Genomic DNA, 17,275 nt, shown 5'->3' on the forward strand with positions numbered 1-17,275 from the left:
ATGTGGAACGTTAAAATCCTTGGAGGTTTGAATTAAAAATCCTACAACATCATTCATCAAGCGATAGCGGTAGTGACGATCTCGAGATCTGGGATTACCTTAATGTTTTGGAAAGTTTTTTATAATTCTCGGGGTTTTCAAATAGCGTCACTGAGAGAGTCATCTCATCATGTTGGATGTTGTCTAGCATGAAAGGTGTTTGTTTTCTCATTACCGCATTAGAGCAGTTTCATCTCTACGTGTCCAAAATGGAAGGTTTCACATTTGCAGAACCATTTCCTCAAAGGTCAGTGAACTTTTGTTTAATTGAATAATCAGAAGTTCAACTCGAAACATTTTAAAACTAATACGAAATAAAATTAGAACAAAATTAACAATGCATTAACAGACAAATTTTTCCATCAGCCAGTTGTGGTCCGAACTATAAACAATCAATTATATCTCCAGTCGCAACAAAAAAGATGAATACTTTTTATAACTTGATTATTTAATAATCAAGCTCTTTAAATCAACATTTTGTAACGTCAAATGACAGAGCAGATAACAACAACAACAAAACGCAAAAGTACATTCAAAACTCTTCGCTACAAAACAACTCAACTCTTCAACTGCATTCAATTGTTTCTACTTATCAACAAACCTACGGTTGAGCTCTGAAGATTAAGCTTTAGCGCAATTTTATTTATTGATACGATTATTCGATAGATTGCTTGTAGTCCGGGTCGACAGTTCAACATTGCAATTTTTCGTTGTTTGAGCGAAAGAAAGTCGTATCCTAATCACGGAGTACTTAAATCATAGGTATACTTATGACCACTATCGTGTACATATTATGAAACATCCGGATGCTGTTATTTCGATTAACACTAAAAATTGGCAAATTCAATACAGAAATCACACGAGTATCACGACGATTTGGTGCGAAACAAATTCCTTCAGGCTAGTCCAGGCATAATTTAATTATCACTTGGGTGTTTTGGGTCTATGCGTTGATTCAGAAACGAGAAGTGTAGTGCACCTTGTTTTTATTCCTTTTTTTTCGGCCGAAAACCTATAATACCTATTTATCATTGCAAATTCGCAACGTCCGTGCTTTAATTTTTTTTTAATTCATGAAAACCATCGTCATGTTTCCTGTGAGGGATTTCTTAACCAGATCCGTTAGCGCATCTACTGGTTACCACTGAGTCAAAAAAATCCGGCAAAATAGCAACCGTCCTTGAGTACATCAGGACATCAGTTCAAATCTCCCACTGAACTGGTTGTAGGTTTATTCGCTGCGAATAACTTTCGCGAACCAAATATCTAGCTTTGCTGTCTAACCCAGGCAGCGATCATTATAACATGGGTAGTAACTTCCAAACGCGTTGGAATTCCCCGTACGAAATCGAAAACCACCAAACGGTTAATTGCTTACCCCCTTCTCTTCAGAACATGCACCATGTTTCATACAAGCTTCGATTCAAGTTCCACTCCAGTCGGGGTCATGGTAAGGGAAACCTCAAACCAGAAATCATTGCAAATAACAAGCAGCACGTGAAGTGATAAACGTGAGAGAGTGCGAATGAGCGGGAGAGTGCAGTGTGGGATTTTCGCGCGCTGCTAATGAAGTGCGCGGTGATAATTATTAACGTTAACGAATCGCAGAGAGCCGTACGATGCGCGATGACCGCGCATCAGGCGCACCAACATCAGCTCTAGAAGGCTTTTGCTCTCTGCTCGCGAGCATTCTCTCTCTTTCTCTCGTGTTTGCTACACTGCAACGGGTTCGGGGCAGACAAGAAGGTAGGTAAGTAGCAAATATCTGCCTAGTTTGTATTGAATTACGGGCTCCGTTGGGGCACAGGTAAGCTTGGCTTGGTCACGCGTTCCGCTTCCACTGAGAGGACCCATTCAGTGTCATTTAAAACGCGATCGTAGCCATTCGTACGGTTGGGGAGGCTCGTGCGTGTCTTTCTTTTGGTGATCGTGCATTTTCAGCTGGTGTGAACTGAGTTCGTGGCAAACCCAAGCGAGTGACATTCGTATGCGGGGAAAAGGTGGTGTGTTTTGCTGCTGAAGACGACTTGTAAAGTGCGACCGTTTGTTCATGTAAGTGTCAGTTTCGACGTTGGCAGATATTCAGATGCTTGGATATCGGTAGCACAGTGGATTTCTACTGATAGCCAGAATAGAATGACGAAGATATTAATTCAGTGATAACAAATTGGAATAAAAAATGGAAATTGTTTCGTAACTGTGCTGGTACTTTTTGTTACGTGAATCCACTATCTATGTGCAATCATTCATATTTCCAATTGGTTGAAAACAGTATTGTGTATACGGTTGTTTACAGTGTTAAATATCATCGTGATAAAGTGTAATAATCCACAAACGGTAAGGTCGCAAGCATTCTGCGGTGCGCTAGAAAACCCGGCGGATTGTTTCCATTGTTTCGCTTCGGTAATTCACTTAGAAGAACATTTGAATTTGATGCTAAATCAAATTAAAAGTATGTCGCATTAAACATGAATTTATTATGAACAATATTCCAGTCATTGATTATTCGCATGCCAAATTGATTAGCAAGTCTTCTAGAAATGTTTACCCACTACAGCGATTCCGACAATTTTTCATGAATTCAATTGGTACAGGTCAACAAAAATTTTGCTAAAATTGTTCTACCTATTTTTGTTTTTGTGTTTTTTTTTAATGCCGGCTTTTGTAGTCTGGAATTTGAAAGCTTGAAGCATTTCGTGGCTCCGTGACTGTGACTGTGGCTTATGAACTTTAAATAAACTAAAAAATTTCATGAGATTTGCAAACTCTATGAACTTTAATAAATTTTGTTAGTTCTATGAATTCTATAAACACTATATATGATCTACAAATTCTCTTAATTCTATGAATTTTAGAATTTCTATTTTAATATTTTCATTTTTATAGTATACAGTCAATTTTTTTTACGCGGTTTTTTTACGAGGTTTTTTTTACGCGGATTTTTTGAATTGATCCGGAATGACCGTCAAAGAGGACAATTAAATACTGGTTCTAGAGTGTTTCGGGTTTTTTTCTAAAGCCTAAAGCGGTTTTTTACGCGGATTTTTGAAATAGCGCGGTTTTTTTACGCGGATTTTTGAATTAACGCGGTTTTTTTACGAGGTATGTATCCCCCGCGTAAAAAAAACCTGACTGTACATTCCATGAATTCATTGAATTAAACAAAATCTACGAAAGCTGTTAATAACAAACCTAATGAAATTTATCTTGGAGTGTATAACGAACATGGAGAGTGAGGTGCAAGTCGACGCAATTGATGCTGACCTAAAAGTAGCATTTGATAAAAACGATCATCAAATATTGTTACACAAATCGTCTCGACTCGGGATGTCTACTATCTAGTTGGTTGAGTAATGATCGATGGTTGTGTATCACGGCCTGTTTCAAATAAGTCCGGTGTCACACAAGGCGGTAATCTCAGACCTTCTTTAATGGTGCTGCTTCAATACTGGATAACCGTTGTCTAGAACTGGCGTACGACTCAAAGTTGTATGCTATTGTTCAAAGGCAGGAGGATTGTTGGCGTTTACCAATCTGTTTAAGCATGTTTGTTGACTGGTGCTATCGGAATAAATTGATTATTAGTGTGGAAAAATACCAGGTTATCACGTTTCATCGTATATTACAACCGATATTGTTAAATTGCCATGTTGACGGCAATTCACTTACAAGAGTTAGTGAAGTGACTGATTTGGGAATTCTGTTGGACTCAAAAGTGGTTGCGAAGGACTTTTCTGTTGGAAATCATTGTACCTACTGCGCACTCGTACGCAAATTTTAAAATATGACGTTTTTATATGACATCCCTATAAGATTGCGTGGACACCTAGAATTGAACGGGTGTACTAAGAAACTAAGGAACTTACCCTGGAGACACCCCGACAGTTTACCATCGTGCTCTTATAGGTGCCGGCTACTTGCATTAGATACCCTTGAACGTAGAAGTAAAGTACTGCCATCGTTGTTCATCGATAAACTTCAAAACGGAAAAACTGGTCTACTCCAAATGGTGAGATTTCAAATCCCTAGCAGACTTCTTCGGAACACGACGTTGCTGCAACCAATCTTCCACCGTACCACGTTTGCAAACAGTGAACCTTTACGGCGTGTGAAAGATTACTTTGAGTTTGACGAGTCGACCCGATATTTTGTAAATAGGCTTAGAACTGTTCAAATGTTCATTCAGACTTTTATTGTCAGATGGATTCTTAAATACAAATTCCAACACTTTCGCAGCAAGATTCATTAAAGCCGCCAGATGGGCAGGTACTCCAGCACCAAAGCGCATAACTTCCATTACGCAGCAAACGATGAATTCGGCCCACTAGCGCATTAGATCAGGCGAAGCGGCGCAGGTGAGGGAATGATGGCATGTCAAAAACCGGTGTAGTCCAACTCTACTAGCTTCCACTTGTAGTCTGGCGTACTAGCTTCCACTTGTAGTCTGGCGTAGATTACCTTCACCGCCCGAAGTTTCTCGAAATACATCGAAGCCTGCGAGTTGACCACCTTTGCTGAAAATCGTGCCTCTCGTTTCGGTTACACGTTCGGATGACGCCCTGAAGAGCAATGTTGAACAACCTGCAGGATAGTCCATCTCCTTGTCTCAACCCTCTGCGTGCTTCAAAGGGATTCGAGAGTGTCCCCGATACGCACACGTAACACATCACTCGATCCAAGGTAGTCGTACATTATTTGCCATAGCAGGTTTCGTTCGACTGTATCATACGCTGCCTTGGAATCCACGAAGACATGATATGAGGGCACCTTGTACTCCCGGCATTTATGAAAGAGTAGTCGAAGAGTGACGATTGGATTGTGCTCAGGTTTCCTTCGTCATCCTTACACATATCTGGACTCGGTGTGTAGCATTTACGGGATTGGTTTAACTTCTCTTGCTGACGTTTCTCTCTCATCAGAATCGTGATCAACTCATTTCGCGCTTCTATATATTCAGCCGCGTTTTCTCTTGGGGCGATGCTTAGATAGCTTTTTCAAGCCAGTTTTCTCCTCTTCATCGCTTGCTAACATTCTCCGTCAAACCAAGCATTTTGTCGGCTCGACGTTACCTCACCTAATGCGATGATTAGGGCTTCTCCGATGACCGAGCGTAGGTTGCCCCACCCATCGTCAAGAATCGAAGCACATAGATCCTCCGAGGAAGATATTGCCACGTCAAGTAAGTGCGCATAATTCGCACATGTACTGGGGACACTGGGTAATGGTCTGAGTCTATATCCACTCCTTGAAAGGAGTGTACGTTTGTGATGTTCAAGAAAAATCGGGTTTTGCGCGCATAACAGACTTTTTGGTCCTTAATGTCTTGGTGGCTTTGTGGGATTTTTTGCGTGAAAACAGGTGCTTCTAATCACCAAGCCGCGGAAAGCTTCGAAGTTGATGCATCGTTTTCGGTGTGTAGGCTGTGAACCTCGACCTTGGCATTCATATCCCTGATAACGATCTTAAAGTCCCGTAGAAAGCAGCTGTCGTATGTTACCTCCAACTGCGCGTAGAACGATTCCTTCTCGTTGACAGGTTTACCTTAGTACGAGTAGTGCACGTTCATGATGCTGTAGTTAAGGAAACGACCTTTTATTCTCAACAAACACATCCTTTTCTTGTTGAGATCGGGTCTTTGCGTGCTCTGCCAAGCACAAAAAAAACCCGTTCCCAGCTCATTGGTTGCTATTCCGCAAAGCTCAGCTTTGCCTTACCGCCACGGGCTCTCCACAACTTCTCATCTTTGCGAGAAATCTCCTGCAGGACCACGGCAGCACCCTGTCTCCGCCAACAAAATTTAGCGACTTGTAGTTCCAGGCACCGAATTTCCTTCCGTGGTCCGTTCTCGTTGCCTAGGTCCGTGAAAAATGGACCCAGTTTTATTTTTTACTTGATTGTTCGTAATGTAACCATGATCTCCGCTTGGTTGATCGTATCCCGGCTGGTAACAAGGAGGTAGGGATACTAGTTGCTGAGCAGGATGTTACGGGCCACAATGGGGTCTATTTTTTACCTGCAAGTACTGATGGTACGAACTGCCCAACCATTTACCAACCTTCGCTTGAAAGCTAAGAAATGCTGCCAGAAATAAGAAGAAAACGAAAATCATCAGGCGTCATATGCAGATCAGAAAATTAACGGACTTGCCGGGTGCCTCTATTGTAATAGCACCAATGGCACTTCTTAGCGCTCCGAAATAATTTATTTCAAGTTATGAAACAGCGTGGGCTATGAAGTGGAAATTGTTTCTAAAACAACTCTATTTACCACTATCAGCAACTTTTTGGCGAGTGTCCAAAAAAAATAATTACTTCAATTGAATAATTTTGGGGCGCTAAAAGTGCCTTTGGTGTGTTATATTCAGCGATGGAAAAAAATCATCTCTAGCGATTTTGGACACATATGAACCAAGCCCAAGATGCGTTGACATCGTTGTCGGTATGCGAATACGAAGTTATTCGTCCGATGTACACAAAGCGAATAGTTCTCTTCTATTCATACCCATATGGCTAATGATGGTTTTTTTGTTAAAAAAAAGTAAATGACAGTGTATGCTCTCCTACTCTCGCTCAACTTAATCGCAGCCGAAATAATCCCTTCCAACACACTTTCCCTCTCACCACACCTCCCCTCTGTTGCTACTAAATCAGCATCGTATTCTACTATTGCTATCATTCCTCTCCCTAACGATAGGCCACGTACGGAGAAAAAACAACGAGCGACTTGCCTCGCTTCGACTTTGACTTCGCTGGCTGATATAGTTCAATCGTATTTTTGTTTTACTCGAGAAACCAATGCACCAAACAAGCATTTTATTATGGATTGAGAGGATTCAAGTTTAGTCGCATTGTATTCAGATCATGATCTGTTTACCTGGAGGTAAAGCGACGATTGAGTCATATTCGTCTCATTCCCCCATCACTGCTCACAATATTTACACCGGCAAGTTTGTTTAGTTTAACGTTCTTGTGGATTGCCAATTGCCAGTGACACGGGATGATTCGAGTTCTGTCATTATTTTTTCACACACTGCAAGCAAGCAAACAACACATATTACAAGTTAACAAACGCACAACTAACAATTAGCAGTGCCTAAACAACTGAAAGTGAACGTGCCAGATTCAGACAGAATCACTAGCATGTTCAAACATGTTCAGCAGAGCTACACGCATCTCTATATGACGGTGCTTCCCACACAGACGGGAGACCTAAGATCCCGTGCTGTGGAAGGAGATCTCCAATCAACAGTATGTCATGAGAGACAACGTCTTCGACCTCACTCTCTGCTTCCCAAGCACTGCTGAGAAAACAACAAAATGACATGGCTCTGACGAACCAAATTGTCAGACCACCGACCACATTCTTTTTAACATCGAAGCTAATCCTTTGAAAAGCGAAAAATTCAGGAACCCGAAGAAAACTAACTGGTTCTCATTTATGGAACACTTAGTCAAATCTCGGTCACCGAGATGACACATGTACTCCCGTCGAACTGGACATTGCGCCTGAAAGAACAGCTGTTCTCTAAAGGACAAGTTTGTGTGTCGCAACTAGGGTGGTTTACCGGTAAAACGAAAACCGGTGAAACCGGTGAAACCGGTAAAACCGATATTTTTTTCAATACCGAAATACCGGTATTTGAGAGGCGAAAAACCGGTATTTTCGGTATTTTTCTTCAAATTAAAAAAAAAAAAACATTTAGACAGAAGCAACATTGAATATTATTTTACCCTTACTTATTTATCAATTTTTGTTATCATTTTGCTTGCTCTGCATGGATTCATACGATGGGTTTGTGTATCGATAATATGTCAAAAAACTTTATATCAATGAAGCAAAACAGTTATTTTTTAAGTAGAACAACTAATCACTTCACACACTCATACTCACAGAGGCAACTCGTGGGTTTTGAACCTACCAGTTTAACTACAAATTATGAAAATCAAACTAGGCAGAAATCACAATCATGTCAGCGAAAAAACGCAAGTCATTATTCATTTTGTGCTATTTGAAAGCAAAACTAAAAAAATAATAAATAAATATAAATTTGGATTAGGAAAAAGCAAAGTGTTTACAGGATGAAATAATCCATCAATAAAGAATTGTATCCTAAAAATTACTGTTCCTTGAAAAATTGAAATTTGAATAGCTGTAGCATGGTCAAAACTCCGTCGCCCAGAACGCAGCGGGCATTTATTAGCAACTAGCTTTTTTTTAGTTAAATTTATCCAGTGCTGTATGTGGATCATATACCACAAATGATCAAAAAAATGGTCGCGGAGGTCCAAATCTTACAAAAAAAACTGGACCGTAATTAAACATAGGTACTCATAAATGCAAAAACATGATTATGCAGCGACACGTCCATACATAGATGCAACCTGAGACGCTAAGCGAAAAATAAATTTCAAATCCAAATTTGTGTAGGTAACGTCTTCGGCAGTGGTTTACTTTGGCAGGTTTTTGCTTAAGACTGCGGCAGAAAACCGGCCGAAGAAAACCACTGTCGGAGACGTTAGACACCCCCCTTTAATTATTTTTCAGTTTTATTTTTAAACTAGCTGACCCGGCAAACTTCGTACCGCCGCCTTGAGTTTTATTGACTGTTGTATTGCAAAAACTGAAATATCTAACTGCTGCTAAAAAACATACCTACGATATGTTTCGGCTCTGATTTGTTTTTAGTTTTTTTTTTTCAATCCTGCGCTCGTAAAATTCTACGTTTTTATTTCATTGAACATTATGAAGCAACTTTCAACCATAATCAAATCATTTCAATACATTTTTGAAAATAAACAGTCATTCTTTTAAATATTCTGAAGGAAATTATTACATTATTTTTTCAATTATTCAAAGAGTTTAGCCAATCTCACTGGAACAGATTTTATAAAAAACTTCAGAATTCTAAATAATTCAAGCTTGAAATTCGGAAGATACGAAACATGTGAAAGTGGTCAAGGCGGTCCTAGCCACTAAATTCTATATATTCCACAATGTCGGGGTCAGGGTCACGTGAATATGCGACATAGAGCTGTCCATGTGAGAAGCATGAATACTCATTCTTAACAGAATGATGTCACACATCAACGAAAATTCAATTTTTGCAAATGAACAGTTTGGATTTCGCCATGGGCATTCCACAACTCATCAATTGCTCAGAGTTACTAATATGATACGAGCTAACAAATCTGAAGGTTATTCCACTGGAGCTGCTCTTTTAGACATAGAAAAAGCATTCGACAGTGTTTGGCATAAAGGTTTGATTGCGAAATTGCAAACTTTTAATTTTCCAATTTTCCTAATCAAAATTTTAAAAAATTATCTTACTGATCGAACTCTGCAGGTTGTCTATCAGAATTCAAAATCTGATAGATTTCCTGTCAGAGCAGGTGTGCCTCAAGGTTCAGTCTTGGGTCCAGTCCTGTACAACATATTCACTTCAGATCTTCCTGATTTGCCTCCAGGATGCACAAAGTCATTGTTCTGCGATGACACAAGCATTTCCGTAAAAGGAAAAAGTCTTCGTGTCATATGCAGTCGATTGCAGAAAAGTTTAGATATTTTTTCTTCCTACTTGCAAAAGTGGAAAATCTCTCCCAATGCTTCTAAAACTCAAATGATAATTTTTCCGCATAAGCCTAGGGCTTCTTTCCTCAAGCCAAACAATAATCACGTTGTCAAGATGAATGGGGTTATTTTAAGTTGGTCCGACAAGGTTAAGTACTTGGGACTAATTTATGATAAAAAACTTATTTTCAAAGAGCACATTGCGAGTATACAAGCCAAGTGCATCAAATATACGAGATGTTTATACCCTCTCATTAACAGGAGTTCTAAACTTTGTTTAAAGAACAAACTTTTGATTTACAAACAAATTTTTAGACCAGCAATGCTTTATGCTGTACCGATCTGGTCAAGTTGCTGTTCAACAAGGAAGAAAACGCTCCAAAGGATTCAGAATAAAATTCTGAAAATGATTTTGAAGCGTCCTCCTTGGTTTGGTACACTCGAATTACATAGACTTACTGGTGTTGAACCATTAGAAGCTATGTCAAATAAAATTATTAACAATTTTCGACAAAAATCGTTGCAATCCTCAATTGCTACGATAAGCTCTCTTTATAGCCAATAAGTTAGCAATTAAGTTAGTTGTTAGTTTACTTCCCCTTTTCTGACAAGTAGGTTTAAATCCCTACGAATGATAAGTCCTAATTGCGAAAGCAAACAAATCCTAACAATTAAAATTACAAATTTCTAACAGTGTTGAGAAGTCACCATTTGTGATTGGACACACATACTCATTATTTACTAATATTTATCATAAATACTTAAGCTACTAACAAATCCCCCCTTAAAAAAAAAAAAGCATGAATACTCGGAGTTTATGCCACAAATTTTCAGTGACTGCCCTTGGGTTTTATCAATAGTCATCGCGAATGCGCGACGCACGGGAAATTGCAGACGTTTAAAATTTAACGGCAATCGGTAGGAGTAATCGAGATACGCGGGATTATTACGACTTCTCCTTTGTAGTTTCCTGTCAGAATTGTCGCTTCAAGGACATTTGCCATCGGCAATGCATTCGGTGGTTAATTTGAGCTTGAATCTATAAAGTAGTAGTATTTGAAAATATTTGATTAGCATTTTTCTCTCAATTGAGTGTTTAAGTTATTATACTTTATTTTTCTTCTGTTCAAGACTCGTTTAAAAACTATGGAAACTAAGTGTGTAACTGACGATTTTGAGATATATGGGTCTTGTTCTTCACCGATCAACTTCCCTTTGGGACTCGTATATTTCCTGACTTTTTTATATTCTATCTTCAGTGTTGCGGAGCCTGACGCTTTTATTGACCTTCTACTACTCGTGTCTTAACTCGCAAAACTGGAACAAAAACAACGAATTTAATTTTAATTCAACGGCATGTTAAGCATTTGAACATTCCACTTATAACAACTTCATCTGAACAAAAAACACTTCGACCACAGCAGAAATTTGTCAAAGTCAACTGGAAGATATGCAAGAATCAGTTTGATCATGTAGATTAAGGAACATTCCTTTTATAACATACCCTTAGCGGAACCTTCGTTAGGAAGCATTCCCACTACATGTGGAAGAAAATTAATCGAAACCAACTGAAACCAGTATGAATACTCCTCAGAATTCTTGCAAAAACACATTATTATTTTTAATCTGTTATGTTTATTACGTACCGACAGTGTCTTCTTCTTTCTTGAAAAATAGTCACAGCACAAATTAACAGAAATCGACGTTGAATTTGAGTGGCATCTACAAAAACCAATACGAAAATCGCATAGAACTCTTCCATACAATATTAAAAAAAATGAAGGCTATCGTTTAAGTACGCCCCGGTGATGAAAACTTGTTTCGAATTTTTCCGATCAAAGGCAACAAAAAATCGTTAGTCACTAAAACTCACAGAAAACATCTCAGAATCTCAGAAGGGCGGAAAATATCATGGGTTGGTTTTTAACGTTTTATAACTTTTCCAGTTTATTTTCGTTATTGCCACGGCATAGTGACAATATGGTTTTGTCCTGAACAAAAATTCTCGCAAAACCTAATGGCCAACCATTGTTCGGGTATCTTTTTTTTCAAACATACATGATAGGTACCAATTGTTTTTCACGAGACCATGTAACATAAAGCTGTTTATGTGAGAAGATGCATGTTTTAGGTTTAATGCCACCAGTTATCAGGACTTTGGGCATTATCGAATATCACCCAACTGCGGAGCGCGAAGGTACATACAGACGTTTGAAATTAAATGGTAAATTGGTAGGTACACGGAGCTTCGAAATTTTCGCTTCAATGACATTAATATTTCATCTGCTTTTTGAGGCAGATCTGCTGCCTAAGCACAGTGCAATTGACACTTCGCAACATTATAGTTTCCAATTCAACATTCAACAATTAATTGTAAATCCAGAGATTTGTAGGAATGCAATAGTGCCTATTTAACGAAGCATGAACAGAAATAAATGTTTTTTGAGAAGCAAAAACTACACGTTTCTTTTACCAGCTAACAGAATCATTGCAGCATGAGCAAATGTCAATGATCTAAGTCAGTGTGCATTTTAGAGAATATTGAACAGATTGATTAGATCCGAGCAATGGTAAATTAAATCATCGCACATGTAGTGTTATTCTTGTTCTTTCTTTTTATTTATCAGATAAATAAAACGATTATATGCAACTTTGCTTAAATAAGCCAGAAATTTATTTTACATTTTCAAGTAGGTATATGCCCTTGAATAAAATCAAAGCCACGTTGAGAGTATTCACATGCATGTCGAGTTTGCTGCTACCACGCTATAGCGCTTTTGCATAGAAAAGGTGTAGTAGGCAGCGAAAACGAATATCACTTTATATGTGAATCATTAACAGGTAAACAATTACTCAACAACGACGCCTCAATAACGACGCTACAACAGTTTGTCTACTACTCATAGCCTGCAATCATAGTAATCTAATGACGTTGTTTTTGGATTAAAAGGCGGGAAAAGGCGAAAATGTATTTCATTTTTTTTTAAACTTTATCAGTTGATTATTGTTATTTTTATGGCTTATTAACTCGTCGGAGATCAAGACAAAACAAACACAAAACAAATCATTCAAATCCGTTGATTCTATTTGGAGTGAAACGCTGTTATACAGACACCAACTTGTTTTTATTTAATAGATAGTGCAGCGAGAATGACTTGCGTTTTTTCGCGGACAATCATCATTACTTCTCCAAACTTTGATTTTAAGGATTTTGTAGTTGGAAAAGTACGTTCAAAGTCCACGAGTCACCCCTGGTTTTTATTAATCCAAAAAAAAAAAAAAATACCGGTTTTTACCGGTTTTGCCGGTTTTTATTTTTATGAATACCGAAAAACCGGTTTTTCAAAAAGTCGGTAATACCGACCACCCTAGTCGCAACGTACCCTGGTGGAACGAAACGCTCAATAACCTCCGCAGTGGGGCAAGGCGCTTGTTGAACAACAACAGGGCTGAAGGCCCATCCGACTGGAATGAATGCAGAACGCCACTCACTAAGTAAAACGCTGAGCTACGCAAGGCTAAAAGCATTAGAAGGATCAAGTTCTGCAAGGACATTCAAACGATGCCCGAAGCAATACGGGTACAGACAGCGATGTCCATAGACCACACCAGCGGTCTAGGGCTGTTGAAAAAAAGGGACGGCAGTCTTACCGTCACACCTGGGAAATTACTGCAGGTTCTTATGAACACACACTTCCCTGGGTCAACATGTATAAACGAAGGACTGACGTCGGAGCAGCAGAGTCCGAGAACTAAGCGCTCAGCGCCCAACGACTCGATTAAGCTCTTTCGAAGGCTGTTCACTAAAGCTTCAATAAATTGGGCATTAAGTTCCTTTTAACCGATGACGTCTCGAGGACCATGGTTTTCTGCCCATCTTTTTACAAAAATCAGATGGGTTCATAACGAACGTGCAAGCTGCATCATGGGTTATATCCCAGATAGCTGGCCGAAAGTCAAGGAGATATTCATACCGAAGACCTTCATCCTCATAAGCCTCTCATCTACATTCCTTGAAATTGTTGGAGAATATTGCAGAAAGCCATATCCGTGATAAGTTCGTCAAAAACTCACCACTACACAAAGATTAGCCCGTTTACCAACTTGATAAATCGACGGTAACGGCTCTTCTGGAAATTCTAAGAGTTTGTCAACATAATAGCTTTCTTTTACCCATCTTTTGAAAATAATCTTAAATCGGACATAAACTGACTTCAAAACGGTGATTCTACGAAAGCAGTTTTGGCATAGTTTCAATATATTTTATAGAGCAAAATAAATATAAAGTATGTAGGGCATCAGTGGATCCACTAATATTAGAGTGTGGAAGTCAAATTATGTCTTATATTGAGGAAAACAGTCTCAGAAATCGATTAGTAGGTATCTGATCCACATAAAATGTCATTTTTCCCCAATTCTATATAACCATCGCAATTAGGGTGATTGAAATGAATGTAGATCAGAGATGGTCCTGCATTAGTTTGGAAGTGCAGGAGTTATCCCGACAGAACCATGTGCTATTGTACTCTCAGAAATCCTCTGGACATTGTTGTATTGGGAACAATGGAAATGCTGACTACCTCTCAAGAAAAGGATTAACACAGCCATTCATTGGACCTGAGCCATTTCTGGGTACCTCCAAATCCGCCGTCAAACGTGAACTTCAAACATGGGAAACGCTAAAAATAGTTACACGCAGGGCTACATACAAACAAAACAGTTTATCTCTCCAAGTCTTGCTATAGCCAAGAGGATTGTAGGTCTCAAGTGTGGCAAACCACGTCCTTACATGGAAGTTATTACCGGACACTGCCCTGCTCTTTACCACCTAATAACTACCGCTGATAAATACCGCTTCTGAAATCTGTCTGTTGAACCGTCAGCTCACCTGCTTTGTCACTGTGAAGCCCTTGCGTGTGTCACAAAAAAAAAACAAAAAATTAGACGCAGTGACATAAACACCCAACAATAGCGGGGAAATAGCGTTACATAATCACAATTTTCCGCTTTTCGATAGACGCACAGTTAATTTTCCAATCGATTGTTGTGAGAATGAGGGATATCTGTTGGAAACTAACTAAGTTTTGATCATTTGAAAATGGACACTATCGATGTTTTAGATTTTTCAATTTGCACATTTGTTTTCCGTGAGACGTAATTCTACGTCAAAACCTTTTTGGTATAACAAATAAACGCTTTTCATAATGCGAATTGTGCTTCAGTTTTGTTAGACTTGTTTCGATTTTTGCTTTTCCACAGGCACGCAAATGTCACCGCGATGAATGTCGTGGCGACGTCATCATGAGATGTAACTTTCACAATTATTTACATTCAAATTGCATCCCAATAACGTAAATGATTAACGATACCTGAAAGAAATATACAGTGTACTTTTTCATTCATTTTTTCATGGATTTGAGCAGAATTCTCTCAATCCCTTAATTTATTGTTGATTTCCCATATAATTACCTTCAGCTGAGAAATGTAATGGAAGTAATATACCAACAACAGTAAACTGTGCGTGAAACGAACGTGGTTCAAAGGAGTTGACATATGTCTGCTCGCTGTGTTGCGTTGTTGGGAGCACTCAAGCATACTGCAATTGAGTATCAGATTAAACATTGGAATCCCAACTAGTATTGCAGCGTCCTTCGCTGCTATGCTAGGATATACAGAACACTACACCAGTTCAGTACATGAAACGGAGCAGATACGTCGCTTGCTGGTATGTCACTGTGTATAGTATGTTTTTCACATAACTTTGCACAGATTTTTGTTTGCAGGAATTTGAGAATAAGAATAACCTTCACTATACTGTCTCCTGTTTGCAAAAAACGACTGATTTCGATTATTCATTATCGTTTTTTTTTTTTTTAATTTTGTAATTGTTTCGTAATGATTTCTTCAAACATTATAAGCTGATAGTATATAAGGGAGAACCGTACAAGACGCACCAGTTGGGTGAGATGGCCCATGCTATTAATTCTCCAAAATACTTACACATGTGGCTTTTTATGACGAAATTCTTCACTTTTCTCATAAAAACCCAGCTTCTCTACAGTTCTCATATAAAAAAGTGTGCCATAATGACTAAAATACTCGAAAAACTGTGCAATTGGCTATGGCTCTGCCCAACATGTAATTATTCATGAATTTTATTTAAGCTTCTATGATTAACTGACTAGTAAATAATACAAAAACTATGGTTCCCCTAACCTTTACACTTTTGAAGTTTATAATACTATGAGTATTTCAAACTATTTCACTAACTTTCGTCAACTTTTACCTAAAAATAATCAAAATTTAAATTGGGGCAGAATGCACTATGAAGAGCTTGCAGGAGATTGCTTGACAACTTAGAGCATGTTCCATTATTTTTGATTTTACTTTCGAGACTTCAAGCGCTTCTCGCTTCGCGTGGTGATTTCTGCTAGTGGCATATTAGCCTGCTGCTTTGGAGCATACTGACCTTTGTTGTGGTGCGTTTTGGTCACGGGCTTGTTTGGCGGCAATGGTGATTTTTACCAAAAAAGACATTGAAATCGAGTATTTTATAATAAACTTCGTCACAAACATACAATAAATAGATCCTACAATCATCCAACACATTCAATATCGCTTTGAAATGATTTGAAGCGCTGTAAATCGCGAAAATGCTTAACTGGTGCGTTTTGTACAATCCTCCCCTAGTTTATTGTCTTCTCTTACTCCCTTTCACAACATCGTCACGATGTTTATGATGAAGCAGTCATGCTATTCAAACCATCGGCAACTCAATTCCTATTCATCGCAACGTCACAACAATACACACATCCAGCAGCTGACAGCTCTCTATCGAAACAAGCATCGCGTGGGAGCAAGATGATCTCGGAGCAGATGGAATGGGAGGCAAAGTGGGTCTCCCACTCTCCGTCACTCCACTCTACTGGTAACCAACTAAATTGTTGTTTCATTTCGATAAGATGTGCCATCGACGGTTGTAAGAGGCTTAAATGGATCACCTTGCCGGGCAACAATGAACATTCAAGTACACAGCACTTGAAGCCAGGAAAGATAGTGGCTGACCGTGCGATGGAGACGGTCCCGGGGGGGAGCTGCTCAAATGAACATCATGATAACCACAATAGACCGTCGACGGAATTGATATCACTGTATTATGGGGGCCTTATTTTGTTCTGTCGGGATGTTGGACAGCGTGTTTTACACTGACAATAGCTCGAAACCATGATAGATTAATTTCGCCTGGTTTCGTAATCTGATTTCTATACAGACTGAATTGGCATGGAGCACCGAGCCTTTCTGCTGGTATCAGTTCATTTATCACGTCACTTCATTAACGAACGAAAGCCAAATCTGTCCGCTATCAGACGTGGCCATAAATCCCACTGTATTGCCTTCTAATGTGGGATTAATTATCGCGGATTTTGCGTGTGGTGGTAAATAATTGGGCTGTTGCTGATGCAGTGATATCGACTACTGTAAACGAAATCGCATGTTTTAGCTTCGGGCTGTAATTGCGATTGCTGTTTCAGTCAACGTAAATAGCATCAGTGCTGTTGTTCGATTACGTTGCGTCAGTGTTTTTGATTACCGTCTGTGTATGTAGCCAATAAAGCTAGTTTGAAGATTTAAGTTGATTGCATCGTTTTTTTTTTCAAATTCTTCGTTT

At 38.9% G+C, this 17,275-nt stretch overlaps 1 protein-coding gene across 2 annotated transcripts in view; it reads left to right on the plus strand.

The window, feature by feature from the left end:
- Window positions 1-1,834: 1,834 nt before the first annotated feature.
- Window positions 1,835-17,275, plus strand: part of LOC129731168 (protein 5NUC-like) — a 55,655-nt gene continuing 40,214 nt past the window's right edge. Inside the window, exon 1 of one of the 2 annotated variants that reach the window (XM_055690973.1) lies at window positions 1,835-2,376. The gene's annotated coding sequence lies outside the window, so the exon portion shown is untranslated. The remainder of the gene's footprint in view (window positions 2,377-17,275) is intronic. The other variant, XM_055690974.1, reaches the window with a different exon arrangement.

This window comes from Wyeomyia smithii, chromosome 3, assembly GCF_029784165.1.
Source record: "Wyeomyia smithii strain HCP4-BCI-WySm-NY-G18 chromosome 3, ASM2978416v1, whole genome shotgun sequence".
Taxonomy (NCBI): Eukaryota; Metazoa; Arthropoda; class Insecta; order Diptera; family Culicidae; genus Wyeomyia; species Wyeomyia smithii.